Source organism: Myxocyprinus asiaticus, chromosome 16 (assembly GCF_019703515.2).
Source record: "Myxocyprinus asiaticus isolate MX2 ecotype Aquarium Trade chromosome 16, UBuf_Myxa_2, whole genome shotgun sequence".
NCBI lineage: Eukaryota > Metazoa > Chordata > Actinopteri > Cypriniformes > Catostomidae > Myxocyprinus > Myxocyprinus asiaticus.
Genome location: NC_059359.1, coordinates 48959165 through 48980726, shown reverse-complemented (window position 1 = coordinate 48980726; position 21562 = coordinate 48959165). Strand labels below are relative to the sequence as shown.

Genomic DNA, 21562 nt, shown 5'->3' with positions numbered 1-21562 from the left:
CATTCAGTCTCAATTATGCTTTAATAAACTACATAGTCTGTACATACATGGCTGCATGCAGTAAAGCACTATTGGTTTTTAAGTCAACAAAGTAAAATAAAGTGACACACATTTGGTTATATAGTGTGCAGAATGACTGCTGAGAAAGGATGGTTCATCCAAAAATGAAAATTCTCTCATCATTTACTCACCTAATGCCATCTAAGATGTGTATGACTTTCTTCTGCAGCTCACAAACAAAGATTTTTAGAAGAATAAATCAGCTCTGTAGGTCCATATAATGCAAGTGAATGGTGATCAGAACTTTGAAGGTTCAAAAGCTTATAAAGAGCTGACTAACAGAGCTGAGATATTCTTCTAAATATCTTTGTTTTTGTTCAGCAGAAGAAAGTCATACAAATCTGGTATAGCATGAAGGTGAGCAAATTATGAGAGAATTTTCATCCAAAAATGAAATTTATTCTTCTAAAAATCTTTGTTTGTGAGCTGCAGAAGAAAGTGATGAACCATCCTTTGCAGACACGCCATTGTTTGATTTGTTTAAGAAAATGAGATGTTGATGGTCAGATTTGTCTAATAGTGTAACTTACTCATGGATCTACATTCTTCTCTTTCTTTTCAACATATTATAGTGAAGACCTTATCAGGTCAACATTTTCACATTGACTTTAGTTAACATTAAGTGGGGCCTTTCCAAACTAAATTGAATCAGCACTCATCTAAGTCTCCAAATGCCCTCCGTTTAAGTCAATTTAGTCGGGGAAGTGCGGGAAATATGGCGAGAGATGCTGAACATGTCGGCAATGCTGACGAAGGTCGTTGCTGACTTGGAGGATCTTACTGTGATACGTCGATCGATCACTGCCATGGAGGCGATGTTCACTAATGTGGTTACAAGAGAGGGGGATGTAGAGAAACGGATCGATTATCTGGAGTCATCGGAGAGGGAATTATCTGCTAATCCGCTAGTGACCAAGGTGGATTTGGAGCGTGTCTGGGAGAAGTTGGAGGACATGGAGAACCGTAGCCGGTGGAATAATGTCCGATTCGTCAGAATTCCTGAGGGCGAAGAGGGACAGGATATGGTGAAATTCCTGGATGGGCTCTTCCCGAATCTGCTCGACATAGCAGGCCATAAGCTGGAAATTGAGTGAGCTTACAGGGTTCCTGATCACCGATCCCCGGAGGGAGACAGGGCCCGATCAATTCTGGCCAAATTTCTGAGATCATCCGATAAAGATCTTGTGTTACATGAGGAGTAAAGGAAGTCTTTCTTGGAAGAACCACAGCATTTTCTTGTTCCCAGACTTTGCGAATTCGACAAGAGAGAAACGTGATCGATTCAAGGAATGCAAGAATCTTTTACATCAACGGAAGGTTGCTTTTGCACTGATATTCCCGGTCAAATTGAAAATAGATGCTAAGGATGGCCGTAAAACACTCACAGGCCCACAGCAAGCGATGTCTTTCATAAAGTCAATTGAGTGAGTAAGTCATCTGGTTGTTCTCACATTGCAGCTGTGTTGACCGGCTCACTGAACATTCACTTGACTGTTTGAAAAATCTGCGCGTTCTTTTTGTGCTGGTTCCACCTAGCAGCTGGAGTTTACAGTTTACAGTATTTTGTAGAGCAACACACCTTCAGGACAGTTTTATGAATGAATCTACATGCTTTTTGTGCTATTTCGCCTATTGGCTGGAGTTTGTTTTATAGATGATCTTTTGCTGTGTAATTCTGTCTCACAAAATTAGTTTAGTTAAACTTGAGCAATCCGATAGCAAGGCTGTCATGGGGGTTCTTGTAGACGTGCATGGACTGTTTGAGTTTGGAGCGATGGATGCCAGTCAGGGGATGTTCGGGTTTCTGTGTACTAATGTTGGAATGTTGTCTTTATAATCTTGTTTTTGACACTCAATCTATTTTTTTCTTATATGTCAAAATGTCAAATGTTAATATGAGTGGATTGTCTCTCTCCACGTGGAATGTGAATGGTTTGGTGCACCCAATAAAAAGAAGGAAGGATATTTCTCAAGCGTAAGAAATAATATATAGTGTTTCTTCAAGAAATGCACCTTTCTCCACAGGAAGCTGAAAAATTTGGGAAGATATGGGGTGGGCATTTTTTTTTTTATATTGCTGGCTCGAGTAAGAGCAGGGGAGTCATTACGCTGATCAGTAAACATCTACAATTCAAATGTCTCAAACAGAGTAAAGATAAATTAGGAAGAGTCATTATTGTTTTAGCTGAAATTCAGGGACAAAGTCTTATTTTGTCTAATATTTATGAATTGTTTTAGATCTTATGCTACAGAACTGGATCCACTTTTGCTAGAAGTTTATACAGAAACATTACAGAATGGAAAGCTTCCACCAACAATGACACAAGCCCGGATCAGTCTGTTTCTTAAAAAGGACAAAGATCCAAGCGAGTGTAAGAGTTACCGTCCAATTTTCCTGATCCAGCTAGACGTTAAAATATTGTCAAAAATTTTGGCTAACGGATTAAGTAAAGTTATGACATCTCTTATACATATAGATCAGGTGGGGTTTATTCGGAGCCATAGTTCCTCTGATAACATTAGGCATTTCATCAATATCATGTGGTCAGTGGCGAATGATCAGACTCCGGTCGCTGCCATCTCCCTTGATGCCGAAAAGACGTTTGATATGGTAGAATGGGATTATCTTTTTAGGATTTTGGAAATGTACAGGTTCGGGAATACTTTTATTGGATGGATTAAGTTACTTTATAGACACCCGGTAGTGGCGGTACAAACAAATGGATTAATTTCAGATTATTTTACTCTGGATAGGGGCACCCGGCAGGGTTGCCCTCTTTCCCCATTGTTGTTCTGTCTTGCCCTGGAAACATTAGCAGCCGCGATAAGAAAGGAGGATGATTTTCCAGGGGTGATGGCGGGAGGTGTGGCACATAAGCTTTTTCTTTACTCAGATGATATTTTATTATTCATTTCTGACCCTACTAGATCTATGCCTTGCCTCCACAGAATTATTAATTCCTTTTCTAAGTTCTCAGGATACAGAGTTAATTGGTCTAATTCCAAAGCTTTGTATCTGACAGTGTACTGTCCAGTAACAGCTTTTCAGCAGGGTGCCTACCAGTGGCCCAAACAGGGCATTAAGTATTTGGGTATTTTATTCCCAGCAAAGTTTTGTGATTTAGTCAGAGTTAATTTTGACCCTTTAATAAAAAGTTTTTCGAGCGATGTGGGCAGGTGGGCTTCATTACATTTATCTATGATTGGGAAGGTTAATGTTATTAAAATGAATTGTATTCCAAAATTCAACTACCTGGTACAATCTCTTCCTATAGATGTCCCCCTCTCTTATTTCAAGCAATTTGATAGCATAATAATAATAATAATTTTCTTTATTTATCACACATTATACATTTTGCACATATACAGTGAAATTCTTCTTTTTCACATATCCCAGCTAGGCTGGGGTCAGAGTGCAGGGTCAGCCATGATACGGCGCCCCTGGAGCAGATAGGTTCAAGGGCCTTGCTCAAGGGCCCAACAGTGGCATCTTGGCGGTGATGGGGCTTGAACCCCCGACCTTCTGATCAGTAACCCAGAGCCTTAACTGCTGAGCTACCACTGCCCCCAGCTACCACTAGCATAGCATTGTCCTTCATTTGGAATGGTAAACGTCCCTGATTACATTTCAGTAAGTTGCATAGGCCGATTGACAAAGGTGGGCTAGGCCTTTCCAAGATTTTGTTTTGTTATTATGCATTCGGTTTCAGACCTTTGGCTTATTTGTTGCTTCCACCTGAGAGAGCCCCTCCGTGGTTTTGTATTGAACAGGAAGTTCTTGCCCCTTTTTCGCCATTGCAAAGCCTTTCTATTAAATTAACTGGAGAAGTTACACCTCATTATCTCGCGATATGGACAAAAGTGTCCAGAGTGTTTAATTCAGACATTTATTTAAATGTTGCTTTGAGCATATGGCTGGACCCAAAGTTATGTATTAATAAGTCCCCTTTCTTCTGGACAGAGTGGATTGCAAGGGAGGTTAAAACGCTCGGTGACCTATATGAGAGTGGAGTGTTGAGATCCTTTGAAAATATTGTTCACCATTTTGGGATTCCCAGGTCTCAATTCTTCAGGTATTTACAGCTGAGCCACCTGCTCTGTACTATTTTTGGGAGTAGCATACAACCCCCTAGAGCGGCAGATACTCTGGGAGTGGTGATTACTGCTTTTGAAAAAGGTCATGAGGCATCAGTGTATGTTAATTCAGAGTTTGGGGGACAGAGCTTCAGCTTCTCTCAAGAGATTATGGGAGAAAGATTTAAACTTGGTATTGGAGGAGGGAGTGTGGGCTAGGATTCTAAAAAATGTCAAGTCTACATCTAGAGATGCAATTATGCAATTTAAGATTTTACATCGATTCTTTTGGACCCCCTCTAGATTCTATAGGCTTGGTCTTAAAGACACTACCACCTGCTGGCGATGCCAATCAGAAAATGGGGACACAACCCATGTTTTTTGGTGGTATGTTAAGATCCAAGAATTTTGGTTGAGGGTTCAGAGTTTTAGGTATTGGACACTCAAATTTAATTTTGTCCCAGACTCTGTATTTTAGGCTATGGGGCAGTCATTAATATAGGGAATAAATGCTTAAATGATCGGCAGACAGATCATTCTTAGGGTATGGAATTCGGCTGGAGCTCCCTAATTTCAAGAGTGTTGCACAGAGATGGGCAGGGTAGTGGCATTCGAGGAAATGTCATGTAGAAGGCTAGGCAACTTAGATTCATTTAATAAAAAAATGGGGCAGCTATTTGGCCTTTTTGGAGGGCTCTCGGGGAGGGGCAGTGGAGAGAGAAGTGTAGTTTTAAATGTGTGTGATTAGTATTATTATTTTTTTTTATTTTGTTTTTGTTTTTTGTTTTTTTGTGTATACTCAAGTTGCGACCACAGGGATATTTGTTGAGGGTCAGGGTGGGGGTGGGGTTGGGGATTGGGAGGGGGAAAGAGAATAATGGGGGTTAAATGTTGATTCTGTGAATACATTTTTTGCTTTACTGTGTCAATTGTGTGAATCAATAAAAAGTGTTAATCGGAAGTCTGGAGATGGTTTTAGAAGGAAGTACAATGAGAAGGGCATTGCAGTAATCAAGGCGTGAAGTGATGAAGGCATGGACCAGAGTTTGAGCATCTTACTGACTGAGCATATGGCATAGACGATCTATGTTACAGAAATAGTAAAAAGCAGTTTTAGCAATGGAACAGATATGGTCTTCGAAGTTGAGGGAGGGGTCAAATATAACACCTAGGTTACGGGCAGTCTTGGCGGGTTTAAAAAGGACTCCATCAATGTCCAAGGAGAAATCAGAGTGCCTAGAAATTAGTGTTTGAGATCCAATAAGCATTATTTCATTTTTGGTAGGGTTTAGTTTTAGAAAATTTTAGTTCAGCCATTCTTTAATTTCAGTGATACATGCTTCTAGTGAAAGAGATGTCAGGGATGTGAGAGAGCAGGTGCTTAGATAAATCTGTGCATCATCAGCATAACAGTGATATCAGAAACCATGACGGTGTAGGGCTTTACTGGTTGTTTAGATCAGTGTTACTATCAGAAATAATTAATAATTATTTCTTTAGTTATTAGTTAATATTGAAATTAAATAATATAATCTAACTCATTAAAACCTCATATGGGGCTCCAATAAATGTAGTGCACTACGTTTAGGAGAGGGTTTGGTTATTAGCAATAATTAATAATTATCAAAGATAATTATTAATTATTAAAATCAATAAAACACTGATTTGAATCAATGTTAGCTTTTTTAATCCTTTAAATCAACAGTTATCAAAGATAATCATTAATTGTTAACATCGATAAAACATTGATTAAAATTAACACTAGCTTATTGACCATTCAAATTCAACAATCATCAAAGATAATTATCAATTATCAAAAAAGTCTAAATAATATTAATTAGGATTAATTTCGCCGGGGCACCACCCTGGAATCAGGGACTAATAACCAGATAGTCTAACAGTATCAATATTAGATTGTTCTCTTAGGAAAATCGACATCGATTTTCGAAAAAAAACAAAACAATGAATGAAGGCTTGAATCCGAGCACTGACATCCCGTCAGCATTGGACACAGGTGTATGCAAAACAAACCAAAACACTTCTCTTTGAAATATAACAAAGTTTATTTATGCAGTAATATCAATTAATAATTAATACAATGCAGTCAATAAACTTCCGACTTACAACTACAAAATAAACAGTGATATGATTAGATATGGAAACCAAAATAATCCTATAACACATGAGGGTGTGTGAGAGAGAGAGAGTGTGTGTGTGTGTGTGTGTGTGTGTGTGTGTGTAAGGAGGGACATGCACAAAATGGTGGACATGACTCTCGTGGAGAGTATGTCATGCGAGACGTCCGGCCAGAGAATATGGCCGCGAATGTGGGCGGAGAGAAACCAGTCAATGGCGTCTGCCAGTTTTCCGCGTGTATCCACTTGTATGATAGCTTAGGGACAAAGCTGAGCTTTATCATGAAGCTATCTACTAGCCAAAAATGTGTGCGAGAATGTTTGTGAGGGGTCGCGTGTGTGTGTGTGTGTGTGGTTAGTACGAGAGAGAGAGAGAATAAAGTGACGGCCCCAAAGCCGGTTTCGTGATCGTGGGAGAGAAAGCAGCTGTTAGAGACGTGGTGGATGGCTCGTAAACCGTCCCACGGTCTTTGATACTTTAATGGATAAACTCAGTGTGCCGGCCTCACCCGTGATGGCAGAAATGCACAACAGTCCAATGTGGTTGGACTACAACACAGCAGATCTCATTTGTGATAAGTCACTACAGTAATACCTTGAGTATTATTATTAGCAATGAGCGGACTCGGCGGTCTGTAAACTGTACAAGCAATAACTTTTATACACAAGAATAACACACTATAATATTCTATCTCTGCCCAGACGTAAACCTCTTAATTGAATCGCATGAGGATGCAGCTAGAATGTGTGTTCATCCGTCGTTTGACACCGACTCAACAGGAGGCCGTTTCCTTGCTCTGTCAGCAGGCGGTACGGCTGCTGATTCTCGGCGGCTGCGGAGAAATCAGCGACGTCAACTTGATTGAAGATGTAAGAGAAATCTTTAATCTCTTCACTTCTGCAGGCAAACGGATGAAGATGCAGATTGCTCGGTGGTCTCCTTTGGATCCGTTAGAGTGTTTGGTGGAACACAGAGTAATCTCAACTCGTCCAGCGAGATGGAGATTGTATGGCCACAGTTTCAAGTTGGATGTTACTTCCTTGTGCCATGAGGCTACACCTGAGAGCAGCAATGAGCTGCGTCTACACACGGCGAGCAAAGATGCTGGAAGCAAATCCCGGAAGTATTTCAGAGGTATTTCTATTCCTGATGATGTCATGGTTGAGGGGCGTTCTGTTGTGTGCCTTATCCAATAGGAGTTGAGAGTTTGATCATTTATTGAGCAAGGCTTCATGGGATTTGTAGTCTGTTTTGGACTCCCTTTGTTTGATTTTGGCATGGTTTTTATCAGTACGATTTATGACGGAGTGTGTGGTCAGGCTTTTATGACTGTTAGGCCTGCCTTTGTCTTCTATCTGTATACATGAGGCCCAACAATGGTGAATTATGTGACCAAGAGGTAACGGATATATGATGAAGAGAAGTGGACCAAGGGCCGAACCCTGAGGATACATCTTGTGAGAGAGAGGCACAGGAGAATTTGCTGTATGTTGACCTTTGGATACATAGTACTGCCTGTCACACAGATAGGATTCAAACCAAGAAATTGCAGTACCAAATATACCAATAGGTGAAAGCCTGGAGAGAAGTATGGAATGGGAAATGGTATCGAACTTAGAGCTGAGATCTAAAAGAATGAGAATACTGAGGGCCCCAGAGTTCGCAGAGAAAATGAGATCATTCAAAACTCTATGGAGACTGCTTCAGTGCTGTGGAAAGGACAGAAACCTGAAGGGGTCATACAGATTTTTGGAAAGTAAGTAAGATTGCAATTGGGTTGCGACAACCCATTCTAAAAGTTTGGCTACAAAGGGGAGGTTGGAGATGGGCCTGTAGTTGGTGAGGCCAGAAGGGTCTAATCCAGGTTTAATTTAAATTGGTCTAATTGCTGCATTTTTAGATTGAGAGGGATAGTTGCCGATTCGAAAGATCTCTTTATCAAGTGAGAAATGTGGGTTGACAGGTTTTGCAGAGAGATGTTGGGGCAGATTAGATTTAGGGGAATTAGATATCATAATTAATTCTTTAACAGTGGATGAAGAGGTGGGAATAAACCTGGAAAAACAGGAAGTTGAGGATAAATATCAGTCATGTTAGTGGGAAATAGTTGGTACTGTTTATGTAAACATAATTTTGTCATGAAAGAAATGTAAGAAGGATTGACAAAGCATCAATGCCAGGGATGTTTTCTACAGGAGTTTTTCTGAGTTCGCTCATGGTGGCAAAGAGTGTTCTAGGCCTACTGCTAGGTTTAGGAGAAAAAGGAAGAGCTGGTATGCAACTACTCATTCAGATTTTCTCTTCGGAGCCGAGCGGTTCTATTCATTGAGCTGAATTCATCTGCTGAGTTCATTCACCTCTCTCTGCTGGATTTTACAGCGCATTTCAGCGGCTTCTCCCCCTCTGCATCTGTAGTTTGCAGAGAACGCCCGTGGGCGCTTCGGCAGAACATTTAAAAGAGTATATTCTAAAAGAGTATATTTTCTTTCTGAAAGAGCGGCACACACGGAACATCTTTTTAAAGATGCCTTTCCATTTGTGTGTTATTCCTGGTTGCGGTCGTCATCTCTCTGCTTCATGGAGAACATGACCATGGCAATGTTGCGGTCGCGGCTTGCTTTCGTAAGATATCCGCCCACGGACCTCCCATTCCCCAGCACGCTCGCTTGCCCCGATCGGGCTCTCGCGCAAGTTCGACTTCTTGTTTGGAGCTCTGGAAGACAGTGAGTTATCGAGCGCAGCATCGGTGAGTGGGCTCGTCCAGTCTGATGCAGAGGCTACGGCTCGGCTTCCTCCTTCGGGAACGGTCGCCCAGCCTCACGCCGATGCGGAAATGATGGACGTGCTTTCCCGGGCGGCCACGAGCGTCAGGCTTGAGTGGAACCCTCCACTCTCCCCTGAACCCTCGCGGCTCGACGATCAGTTCCTGGGCACGGGGCGCCGGCCATGCCCCGCCCCCTTTCCTTTCTTCCCGGAAGTGCATGAGGAGCTGACAAGATCATGGGAGGCACCTTTTACTTCCCGGTTCCGGTGTTTCAGCTCCCCTGCTCTCGCTACCCTCGATGCCAGAGCAGCCAGGGGGTATTCGGTGATCCCCCAGGTGGACAAGGTGCTCGCGGCGCACGTCATCGGTTTACGTCGTCCCTGATGACTAGAGCCTACAGTGCCGCTGGACAAGCCGCCTCCGCACTCCACGCCATGGCTCTCCTGCAAGTACACCAAGCCAAGGCACTAAAGGAACTGCACGAGGGTAGTTCTGACCTGGGATTGATGCAGGAACTGTGCTCGGTGACCAACCTCGCTCTCCGGGCGACGAAGGTCACAGAGCGGTCTCTCGGGCAGGTGATGTCCACCCTGGTGGTCCAGGAGCGCCACCTTTGGCTCAACTTGGTTGAGATGGGAGAAGCGGACAAGGCACGGTTCCTTGATGCCCCCATTTCCCAGGTTGGCCTGTTTGGCAACGCCGTCGAGGACTTTGCCCAGCAGTTCTCGGTGGTGAAGAAGCAGACGGAGGTTTTACAACATATCCTGTCCCAGCACGGCTTAAGACCCCGCACCCTATCTGCTCATCGCCAAGGGTATCCTCCTGCAGCAACAACACCGGCTCTGCCGCTGCCTGCTCCCGTGGCCCTGCTCCGGCGTGGAGCCCTCCGCAGGAAGCAGACGTCCACCCGTCTCACGGCCGGCTGCTAAGAAACCGAGGAAGGCTTCGAAGCGCCCCCGAGACGGGTGACCCAGATCCACTTCTCTGGGGCTGGTCGACAGACCACTCCATCCCCCGGTGGAGGGCTGGGAGGAGAATCTTTTGTCACCGCATGCCCAGGAGGCTGCGGCACCCAAAAGCCTGACAAAAGAATGGGTCCCTTGTCTCCTGGGTCACATATCCGGTGCGCATGGCCGTCGTCACGTCCACCGTCCCATTTTGGCAGGTATGGTGCTCCAGTGGCAGACCCCCCCCACCCCTGTGTGGATTACGGGGACGAGATTCCTCCTCCCCCTCCTCGACCAATCTTATGGTGGGTGGCAGGAGCCAGGTAAGTGCTTCGATGTCCCTGGACTCAGCATGGCCACGGGACTTGAGTCCCCTTGACGTGGCCTCCTCTGGAGTCAGCAATGCCTCAAGTCGCTATGAGCCACCCACATCCCGGGCGACCTCAACACCGCAGCGGACACGCTGTCACGTCAGGTTACCCTCAGGGGAGAGTGGAGACTCCACCCTCAGGTGGTCCAGTTGATTTGGAGTCGATTTGGTTGAGCTGCCCACTTTGGTACGCCCTGACCGAGGCACCTCTCGGTATAGACGCGTTGGCACACAGCTGGCCCCCTGGATTACGCAAGTATGTGTTTCCCCCAGTGAGCCTACTTGCACAGACCCTGTGCAAGGTCAGGGAGGACGGGGAGCAAGTCATCCTAGTTGCACCCTACTGGCCCACCCAGACATGGTTCTCGGATCTCACGCTCCTCGTGACAGCCCCCCCCCCGGCGAATTCCCCTGAGGAAGGACTTTCTTTCTCAGGGATGGGGCACCATCTGGCACCCGTTACCAGACCTCTGGAATCTCCACGTCTGGCTTAAGTGCCCTACCGCCCGCGGTGGAAGACACGATCACTCAGGCTAGGGCTCCCTCTACGAGGCATCTGTAAGCCTTGAAGTGGTGTCTAAGTGGTGTTCTTCCCGACGGGAAGACCCCCAGAGATGTGCAGTCGGATCGGTGCTTTCCTTACTGCAGGAGAGGTTGGAGGGGCGGCTGTCCCCCTCCAACTTTAAGGTGTATGTAGCAGCTATTTCGGCTCATCACGATGCAGTAGATGGTAAGTATCTGGGGAAGCAGGACTTGAGCATCAGGTTCCTGAGAGGCGGTAGGAGGTTGAACCCATCTAGACCGCACCTCGTTCCGTGGGACCTCTCTGTAGTCCTTCAGGGTCTACAGGGAGCTCTCGTGAGCCCTTGGAGTCAGCTGAGGTTAAGGCATTCTCTTTGAAGGCTGCCCTCCTGACTGCGCTCACTTCCATCAAGAGGGTAGGGGACCTGCAAGCGTTCTCTGTCAGCGACTCATGCCAGGAGTTCGGTCTGGGTTACTCTCACGTGATCCTGAGACCCCGACTGACCCCGACTGGCCGGGTGTACCGCTTGTGCAAGGCTCGGTAAGACCATGTGATGTATTTCCACTTGAAGTACCCCCCCCCCTTTTCTCGGCGGGGTGTGGTCTCCGCAGTGTCTTCCCCTTGGGAGGGACACCACCCGACACAGACATTTATGGCTCCCAGTCAGTTAACAAATTCCACTATTTTTGGGGAAAAAAGAGAGGGAAAAGAGGCCTCGGCTGGGCTAGCCTGTCCCTGTAGTTGGGCAGTCGACTTGTTCCTGATGGACTATTCGACGCCCATAAAAGTTTTGTATAGGGACCCCTAGTGTCACTACATCGACACAACATCGAGTGAGTGACAGATAGGGAACGTCCTGATTACTTTCATAACCTCTGTTCCCTGATGGAGGGAATGAGACATTGTGTCCCTCTTGCCACAACACTGAACTACCCGCTGAAATGGCCGGGACCTGGTCTCGACGACTCAGCACAAAACCTGAATGAGTGGTTGCATACCAGCTCCTTTTATACCCGTATGTCCAGGGGAATTGCATACAAATTCCACTCGCCAATTCTCATTGGCCTTTTTTCAAAAAAGCAGAGGGCTCCTAAGAGTGACCCCTAGTGTCACTACATTGACACAACGTCTCGTTCCCTCCATCAGGGAACGGAGGTTACGAAAGTAACAGGATGTTTTCCTGTATAGACGCTCAAGGTGTCGTCCGGCCGCCTTCATAGCCCAGAGCTCAGTGGTAAACCATGGACAGGAATGAGAAGAGGGCATGTTATATTTATTAAAAATGTACATATGCTGTATAAAAAATACAATTGACTCTCCCATGTGTAAGTCTACAACTTAAAAAATAAAAAATAAAAATAAATAGATGGAGCCGGAATGTGCGTACTTGAACATACAAAACCTGGACTGGATCAAACACAAACAAAATGCAATGTATTGACAAAAAAACTGCTTATCATCTTTTTTCTTTCTTGAGTTCACATAAGGTGTTTTTTTTCCACTGCAGGAACTTTTCATAGTTCCTGGAACTATTTCAGGTTCACCTTGTTTTTCCACCACATGAACTAGTTCCATGTGGAACTAAAACCTAAACCAAACCAGGAACCTTTTAAGAACATACTCCAGCAATTCATCTTAAGGAGACAGTAGCATGAGAAGTGCCGCATTACAAAGTTTCAATTGCATCAGAAAAGTACTATGCAAAAAAAGAGATTAGAGTGCAACAAGAAATATTAGTATAATTTTATTTAAATTTTTTTGGTGAGTGTATGGTCAAGTGCTCACAAAAACGATGTGTCTTTGTACATTATGAATATGTTTTTATACATTGTAGTGTTATCACAATACCAAAGTTTCAGTAATCGGAACCGATACCAGTGAAGTTTCACGGTTCTCTAAACCAATTTTGATACTACAGTGAAAATACTGTATGCTTATATGGTAATGTAATGTTAAACGCACATTTTTAGCCTAATTAAATTTAAATTTAAATAAACAATTAAAAGAAATGCATGTTTTCTTTAAGTGTTTTTCAATTAAGTATACATTGCTTAAGTGTTTTTAAGTAGGGCCCTTCCGAAATCTGTTTTATTTTTCCACAAATCCTTTTTTCCTTTCTTTTTTAAAAAATTAATTTTATAGAATTACGTTTTAAAGTTTAATTTAATTTCATCATCCAAATGGTGTTTAATCAAAGTAATTCTTAAAATGTTTAACTTTTAACAAGTAAAAAATAGAACAATTTCTTTTCAACACACCACTGCATTTTTAAACAAACTTGTATTCAGTACAACAGCACAATATATTGCTTGTGATATATTGCTTAACCCTCTGGGGTCTGAGGGTTTTTTGGGCCCTGGAGAAGTTTTGACATGCCTTGACATGCTTTTGTCAGTTGCTTAAAAACATATTAATGGCTAAAGTCTGATAACACTGTATTCAGCACAAACTAGGCTACAATAATATGTGAGCAACATGTATGTACATGTTAGAATTTTTGGAAAAAAAAGTTTATGTGTGGTTTTTGAAAAAACTAAAATTTTAAGTCACTGAAATAAGGCCATGTAACACATACTAAACATTTGTTCACAAGACTTTTGAGAACTAGATCTTTTTTGAGTTTTTGCTACAAAATGATGTGAACCATCCTGATCACTCATTTATACAAAACAATATAGTCATTTAACTGTTGTAATACTTTTTTAGTTTTAGAAAGGTCATATGCGAGGAGGCGTGGATGATCATGAATATTCATGTGATTCACACCTGAGGAGACAAAGACCCCTCCCCTGAGAGAGAATGAATGTGAGGAGATTTAATGATTGAATGTATTGTTTGTAGCTTATTAACAAAATCAAGTTTCAGTTAAAAGTAATCTGACTATACATTTTCTTTACATAAAGACTTTACCTAAAAACTTTAGACCTACACTACCATTTAAAAGTTTTAGATCGGTAAGATTTTTTAATGTTTTTAAAAGAAGTCTCTTCTGCTCACCAAGGCTGCATTTATTTGATCGAAAATACAGCAAAAACAGTGATATTGTGAAATATTTTTACAATTTAAAATAACTGTTTTCTATTTGAATATATTGTAAAATGCTATTTATTCCTGTGATCAAAGCTGAATTTTCAGCATCGTTACTGCAGTCTTCAGTGTAACATGATCCTTCAGAAATCGTTCTGATATGCTGATTTTCTAATATGGGCATATTTACAGCACATTTTACACATTTATACCCGAACAGATATTTGCAAGCACAAGCTTCATTGATGATAATGAGGCAGCATAAACACTAGTTAAAATATAATCTAAACATTCATATTTTTTTATTTCATATTACATATCACATTTATATCATACATCATACAATTTAAATACCTGCTTTAGCCGAAACAACATTTAAATGTAACTAAAACTTGCCTATTAGGACATATTTCAAATTTCAATACTTTGAATACTGGCTGGCAAGTCTGGAAATAGTCCAACTGGTAAAATATGTACATGTTTATATAAAATAGCATGTCAACTAATGTAAGTAAAGACCTACTCATCCAAAATTGTATCCTCGGCTGGATCAAGTTGCTCTTCAAACGTTCATCGTCAGAGTCCTGCTCTTCTTCTGAGGAAAATGTGAACTCTTCGTCACTATCTAGGACCATCTGTAAAGCTTCCTCACCTGTGTAGCATGCCATCTTCCATACGCGCAGGAAAGTGAATGAATCTGATGATGAACTTAATGTTTTTTTAAGGCATTGTTGGGGGTGTTTACCTATGCGCAAGTGGTACACCCGGCCAGTTGTCCTGGAACTTACCTGCTCGTGCCTGCCAATACACGGGACGAGACCGGCTCAACCCGGAGATTGTAGAACATTGCAAAGGTGTTGGGCTCGTAACCCCACAGGGGCTGGCACGTCCTGAGCCTGATATACCATCGTGATGGTGTCGATGACCCAGTGGGCGATCCTCTGTTTGGAGACAGCGCTTCCTTTCTGCTGACCACCAAAGCAAACAAAGAGCTGCTCGGAACTTCTAAGGCTCTGCGTGCGATCCAAATAGATGCGTAAAGCTCGCACCAGACACAGCAATGCCAAGGCTGGGTCTGCCTCCTCCTGGGGCAGCGCTTGTAGGTTCACCACCTGATCCCTAAAAGGAGTCGTGGGAACCTTGGGCACATAGCCCGGTCGGGGTCTCAGGATCTCGTGAGAGTAACCCGGACTGAAATCCAGGCACGATTCGCTGACAGAGAATGCCTGTAGGTCCCCTACCCTTTTGATGGAAGTGAGCGCAGTCAGAAGGGCAGTCTTCAAAGAGAATGCCTTAAGCTCAGCACGAGGCACGGTCTGGAGGGATTCAACCTCCTAGCGACTCTCAGGAACCTTATGATCAAGTCATGCTTCCCCAAATACTTACCATCTACTGCATCATGATGAGCCGAAATAGCGGCTACATACACCTTCAGGGTGGAGGGGGACAGCCGCCCCTCCAGCCTCTCCTGCAAGAAGGAAAGCACTGATCCGACTGCGCATCTCTGGGGGTCTTCACATCTGGAAGAACACCATTTAGTGAACAGACGCCACTTCAAGGCATACATGCAAGGTCGGTCCAAGGGCTGAAGAGGCGGCGACAGATCGGCGTGATTGCCATGCAATGTGTCCCGCGGCGCCATGCCCATCTCGGGACTCGAGTCTGAAGCCAGTGCTGAAGCGGTCTCATATGCAACAACCCGAGCGGTGTGGCCGCCGCTGAGGATGCCATATGCCCCAGGAGCCTCTGAAAAAGTTTCAGTGGAACTGCTGTTCTCCGATGTCTTCAGGCGCCCGCGCCAGGTGGCTGCGCTCTGCAGACACAAGTGCACTGCGAGCATCTTATCCACCTGGGGAATCACTGAATACCCTCTGGCCGCTCCACCATCGAGGGTAGTGAGAGTGGGGGAGCTGAAAGACTGGGACCGAGCAGTAAAAGGTGCCTCCCATGATCTTGTCAGCTCCTCATGCACTTCCGGGAAGAAAGGGGCGGGGCGTGGCCGTGGGCGGCACCCCGTGCCCAGGAACTGATCATCGAGCCGTGAGGGTTCAGTGGAGAGTGGAGGGTTCCACTCTAGCCCGACGCTCATGGCTGCCCGGGAAAGCATGTCCATCATTTCCGCGTCAGCATGAGACTGCGCAACCGTTCCCGAAGGAGGAAGCCCAGCCGAAGCCTCTGCATCAGACTGGATGAGCCCGCTCTCCGATGCTGCGCTCGATAACTCATCGTCTTCCGGAGCTCCGAACGAAAGCAAGCCGCGACCACAACGTTGCCATGGTCATGTTCTCACAATGAGGACATGACTCATCCACAAACGATGTCTGCATGTGGGCAGTGCCCAGAGACATAAGACAGCGATCGTGGCCGTCAGAAGCGGAGAGATATCGACCGCAACCAGGAATAACACACAAACGCAAAAACATCTTTAAAAAGAAGTTCCTTGTGTGCCACTCTTGAAAATATACTCTTTTTTGAATATACTCTTTTAGTTGTTTCTGCCGAAGAGCCCAGGGGCGTTCTCTGCACTCCACGGGTGCAGAGGGGGAGAAGCCGCTGAAATGCACTGTAGAATCCTGCAGATGAGGTGAATGAACTTCACGGATGAATTCAGCTTCAATGAATAGAACCACTCGGCTCCGAAGAGAAAATCTGAATGAGTGGTTGCATACCAGCTCCTTTTATACCCGTATGTCCGGGGGAGTGGCATGCAAATTCCACTCGCCAGTTCTCATTGGCCTGCTTTCAAAAAAGCAGAGGTGTTTGGGGCTCCCAAGAGTGACCCCTAGTGTCACTACATCGACACAATGTCGAGTGAGTGACAAATAGGGAACTCTAGGCTACAAGATCCAGTTCTCAAAAGTCTTGTGAACAAATGTTTAATATGTGTTATATGGCCTTATTTCATTGACTTAAAATCTTTGTTTTTTCAAAAACCACGCATAAACGTTATTTTCTCAAAAATACAAACATGTACATACATGTTGCTCACATATTATTGTAGCCTAGTTTGTGTTGAATACAGTGTTATCAGACTTTAGCAATTAATATGTTTTAAGCAACTGAAAAATGCACAAATGTCAAGGCATGTCAAAACTTCTCCAGGGCCCAAAACACCCTCAGACCCCAGAGGGTTAATCGGCCGATATTTTTGAAAATGTATAATATGAATGAAAACTTTTCACTCAATGTAAAATAGTGCTGAACTTTTGTAAGTATCACTTTCAATGGCCATATTTTAATACATTTCTCCCACACTGGTACCTTCTTCAAAGCCTTTGCCATTTAAAATGAATGAAAATATTAATAAAGATATTACAGATCAAATGTGTTTGTTGCTCAGCAGTAACATAAAACACTGCCTTACAAAGCCAAATGGTGACTGTATGCTTCATGACCACTGAAAAAAAATAAAAAAATAAAAATAATAATAATAATATATATATATATATAAATTGTGGCGGAACGACACGCCCCTCCTCTCATCATCGTTGCCCCGCCTCATAGGGCCGTCCTTTAGCCAGGCTCATGACGGGAGTTGGGCAGGAGTGAGGAGAGGTGCATAATTAATACCCCTCGTTCTGACAGTGGTGGATGAAGCACACCTGATGTGAATAATGCTTCATCACTGCTGTCTTTAAAATGCAGAGCGCACCTCTTCTCAAGTAACCGGCTTCAAAATCTCTGTGTGTGCACACTGGCATCCTCGCATGCCCAGGACCAGAGCGGGGAGGGTTCGGCCGAATTAGATGCATCGCCAGACCCGCTACTCGGACCCCCGGATGAGTTAAGTCTTGTATTTTTAAATGTAATTTTAGAATGTATATATTATATATCCATGTCCCCTCACATGAAAACATTGTATATTTTATATATCAGTGTGCCCACTGATGAATATCACATTTATATTTCAGATTTATAATGTATACAGTATTTGACCATGCTCTTCTGTTTCTTTTGTACACAACAATGTCATAACATAGGAAGCTTGGACAGAAGTTTATTTTGTCAGAACGGAAAACATTTTGGGAAACTTTATAGTCAAAAAACGATAAAACCAAAAACTATAAAACTGTTACTGTGCGTGTGCATTCACACAATGTACTGTGCTCGCGCCTGGTATTTTGACGCAAGCAAATGTCCAAGCTAAAGCAAAATCTCAGGTAACATTTTCACATAAGGTTGACATTAACATGAAATTATGATTTACTACTGATAATTAACTTATAAATCTGCTTCGCAACAACCTTTTTGGAGCGCCCATGTTTATAACCTCACTGGACGCCCTTCAACCCTGTAAGGGGGAAGTCACCCACTGGTCCAAGGACGGTATCCAGTGGCGTGGCTGAAGGTCTCCTGCATGTTCTGTCTTACATTAAATAATACTGTCCGACATTAAATAATACTTTTATCATTTGATTTGAGTTCCATGTTTTATTAATCTTATCATTAATTATTTTCTTTATTTCATCTGACTCCAATTATGAAAAACCTCGTTGATGTATCTATGCTCTGAATTTTAGTAATTCTCTCTTCTAGACTGCATTTATTATTTCAATGTTATTTGGGTCCTGTGCCGGCCGGACACAGGTCCTTTAACTACAAATTCATCAGTTTCAGATATTAGTAAGTTTTAGACTAAGTCCTTATAGGTTCTCGGCTTTATCCGTTTAGTCTTATTTGGCTAAGTTCTATTATAGATTCTCGGTTTACTGTTTAGCCCCAGTCAATTAAGTTCTGTTTTACAGATTCTCGGTCCTACCCTTAGTATTCCCGTTTAATTCTACTTGGCTAAGTTCTGTTATAGATTCTCGGTTTACCGTTTAGCCTTTTACATACTTAACTAATGGGTTACTTCTGAAGTAGACTCTGACCATAGATTTGTAGTTAATAAGAAATATACTAGAAAACAGTCCTTCAGAATGAATCATAATAACAATTTATTTACCAGGTAATAGTAATACATTCAAACAATCCAATTAAAATAATAATTCAAACTCAAAGCTATCGGTGAACCAAGCATAATAATATAATTAAAGTTGCATTCCATTCAAACATTTACCAAACATAAGAAATACAAATTGCAATTACCTGGTAGAGAAAAAACTACACACAATGTTTACTGTGTGAATCTTCAGGCTACAGAGAGACTTTGATAAATATAAACTACATGCAGCGGTTCAGCATGGGAGATCTGCTTACAGATTCCTTCAAACATTTATCAATAATAAGAATTACCTGGTAGAGATAAAAACTACATGCAGCTGACGAAGCATGGGAGATCTGGCTTACAGATTCCCAGAGCTTCTCTGCCATCCTTCATTAAGTACCAAACGATTCCATTGTTATTTCAGATGTGTATGTTTGATGTTATTTAGGATTTGGTTTACAATTTAGGGAGTTGTTATTTATTTAATAACAATTTAGGAGTCAACCTTTGAGTAGGTTGTTTGATGTTTACAAAGAATACACCTAATCTGCATACAGCATCTGGTCTCTGTATGAGACTTGGGAGGGGCATGCCCCGGATAGAATACTGTATTTTATTAAGTTCTTAAATCTTACTTGTGATTTGACTTTGCTGAAAGGGAATGAGACCGTTTTACTAGTTGCACTGAGACCTTTTGAATGATATCAAACATGTCTGATCAGAAAACCTTTCACATTACAGAACAGGCTAACTCATAACTTAGTTTTTAGTGTCCTTAAAGTGACCTGAGGTGAAAGAGAGAGAGAGAGAGAGAGCAGATGTGAGTGTGATTTGCATTTTACTGTCCCCAATCAGTGAGGTGTGTTTTCTCAGGTGGAGATGCTCCTCTGTGTGAGAGATTTATGACGTTGGTTCTCGCAGAGTTCTTTGACTTTCCCAGAAGTGGTGCAGATAATTTTTGTGACAGTCTTACAACCCCGAAAAAAAAAGAAAAAAAAAACTCTGCATGAATTCATAAGTGACTTTTTTCATTCAAAACGGCAAAATAAGTGGAAAGGTATGCAGTTTCTATTCTTGACTTTGTAACATTTTTCTAACCATTCAAACAGCTAATGTTAACTCTAATATTATCCTCTCTCCACCTTGTCGGCAATGCAGTTCTCCAGTGTTGATTTTTTTGTGATGGCTGTTAGTTAAATGCAACTATCAGCCCTGATTAATCTATAAATCCGATATATAAGTTGACCTTAAGTTTGGAGCGTGAGTAGCAGACCTTTAGCCAAAAAATGTGGCCTACACCTACATCTACCCCTAAACATAACCATACTAGTGAGTAAAAAATCAGAATGACACCGGCCATGAACTGCTGTCACGTCCGTGTGTGATTTTGAATTCTCTGCTGTAATACGAGCTCATGCATGAGGCAGCGCAGTGATTGGATGGAAGCATTCCTTCTCATGAATAATGTGGAGAAACGCTCGGAATCGAATAACGTAAATAACGTTTTGTCTCGTTTGTAGAGCATATGTAAAGTTTGAGCTAATCTTTTGAAATGGTGATGCCAATCGTATAACGATAAACCATAAATGATTTTATGTATTTCATGCAAATGCATTAATTTAGTACACTTATGAAGTATTAGTTAATTTACATGAAGTATTATGAGCCTGCAGATTCACTCTTTCTATCATGGACATGCAGGGTCTCTATTGGTGCACGTTTGGTGACGTTTCAGTTGGGATGTAGAGTACTGCGATTAATTGAATCTTGGCATATGTATCACATCAAGATTCACATTGCGTGTTATACTGTAGTGTGAGGTAGTTGGCAGCCCTACAAAGCACACTGTAAAATCAGCAGCACCAGAAATCACATTTATGATTTTATTCTTAGTTATCCACAGCATTTCTGTGTATAACCAACAATGTCACGATATGATACGCATCACGATAAAGAGGAGTACAAGAACAGTGTGTACTGTTCAATAATGAGTTAAGAGTTTTATAATAATCTTATTTTTATAATGTTATAATAATTAAATTTTAATGAGTACGTTTAATTGAACTCATGAGCGGCAGAGCGCCAATGTACATCTCAGCAAATAGCGAATCAGACACATGCACCAGTAGCTTTTCTTTCATCTGTTCTTATATGTGTTCCTTCAAGTGCTTATCTTTGTGTCAAAGCAATGGTATCTCTTGTCAAATGTCACTCCCATACATACAGGTCGGCAGGCCGGCTGCCACTTTGGCTGGGAGATGAGCAACTGTGCAAAGATTACCCGCATTTGGCAGGTGTTAATTTTAAGAAGTGCATATCGCAGACTTAATGTTGACATACAGTATGTACTGGTAGATGGGGATTTGTCATGTTACTGTACTGCTTTAATTTAGCAGGCTTTGTATATCATGTGAGTCATTTCTAACTCCAGGCTGCCAGGTTTTGGAAAAAAAAACTAAATGCACATGTATTTTCGATTTTAGTTTTTGACGGCATACATGGTATGAAACGTCTTTTTTTTTTTTACATTCAAACATGTGTATTTCTGTAAAAATAATAATATAAAAAACATTAAACAAATAAGATTAACTATTCTTTAGCTCTGTAAACCAAAACTCTCAATGTTTTTTTTTTTTTTTTTTTCTGCCAGCTGAAAAGATTCCCAACCCCTGTGCTACTGTAGGATATCTAAGCATAAGTACATCACTATTAGTGACTTAATCACTTGAATTAT

The 21562-nt window shown here is 42.4% G+C and overlaps 1 protein-coding gene across 1 annotated transcript in view; it reads left to right on the top strand.

The window, feature by feature from the left end:
- LOC127453811 (nuclear factor of activated T-cells, cytoplasmic 1-like) overlaps positions 1-21562 on the top strand; it is an 85892-nt gene that overhangs the window by 40132 nt on the left and 24198 nt on the right. The gene's annotated exons all lie outside the window — the stretch shown is intronic.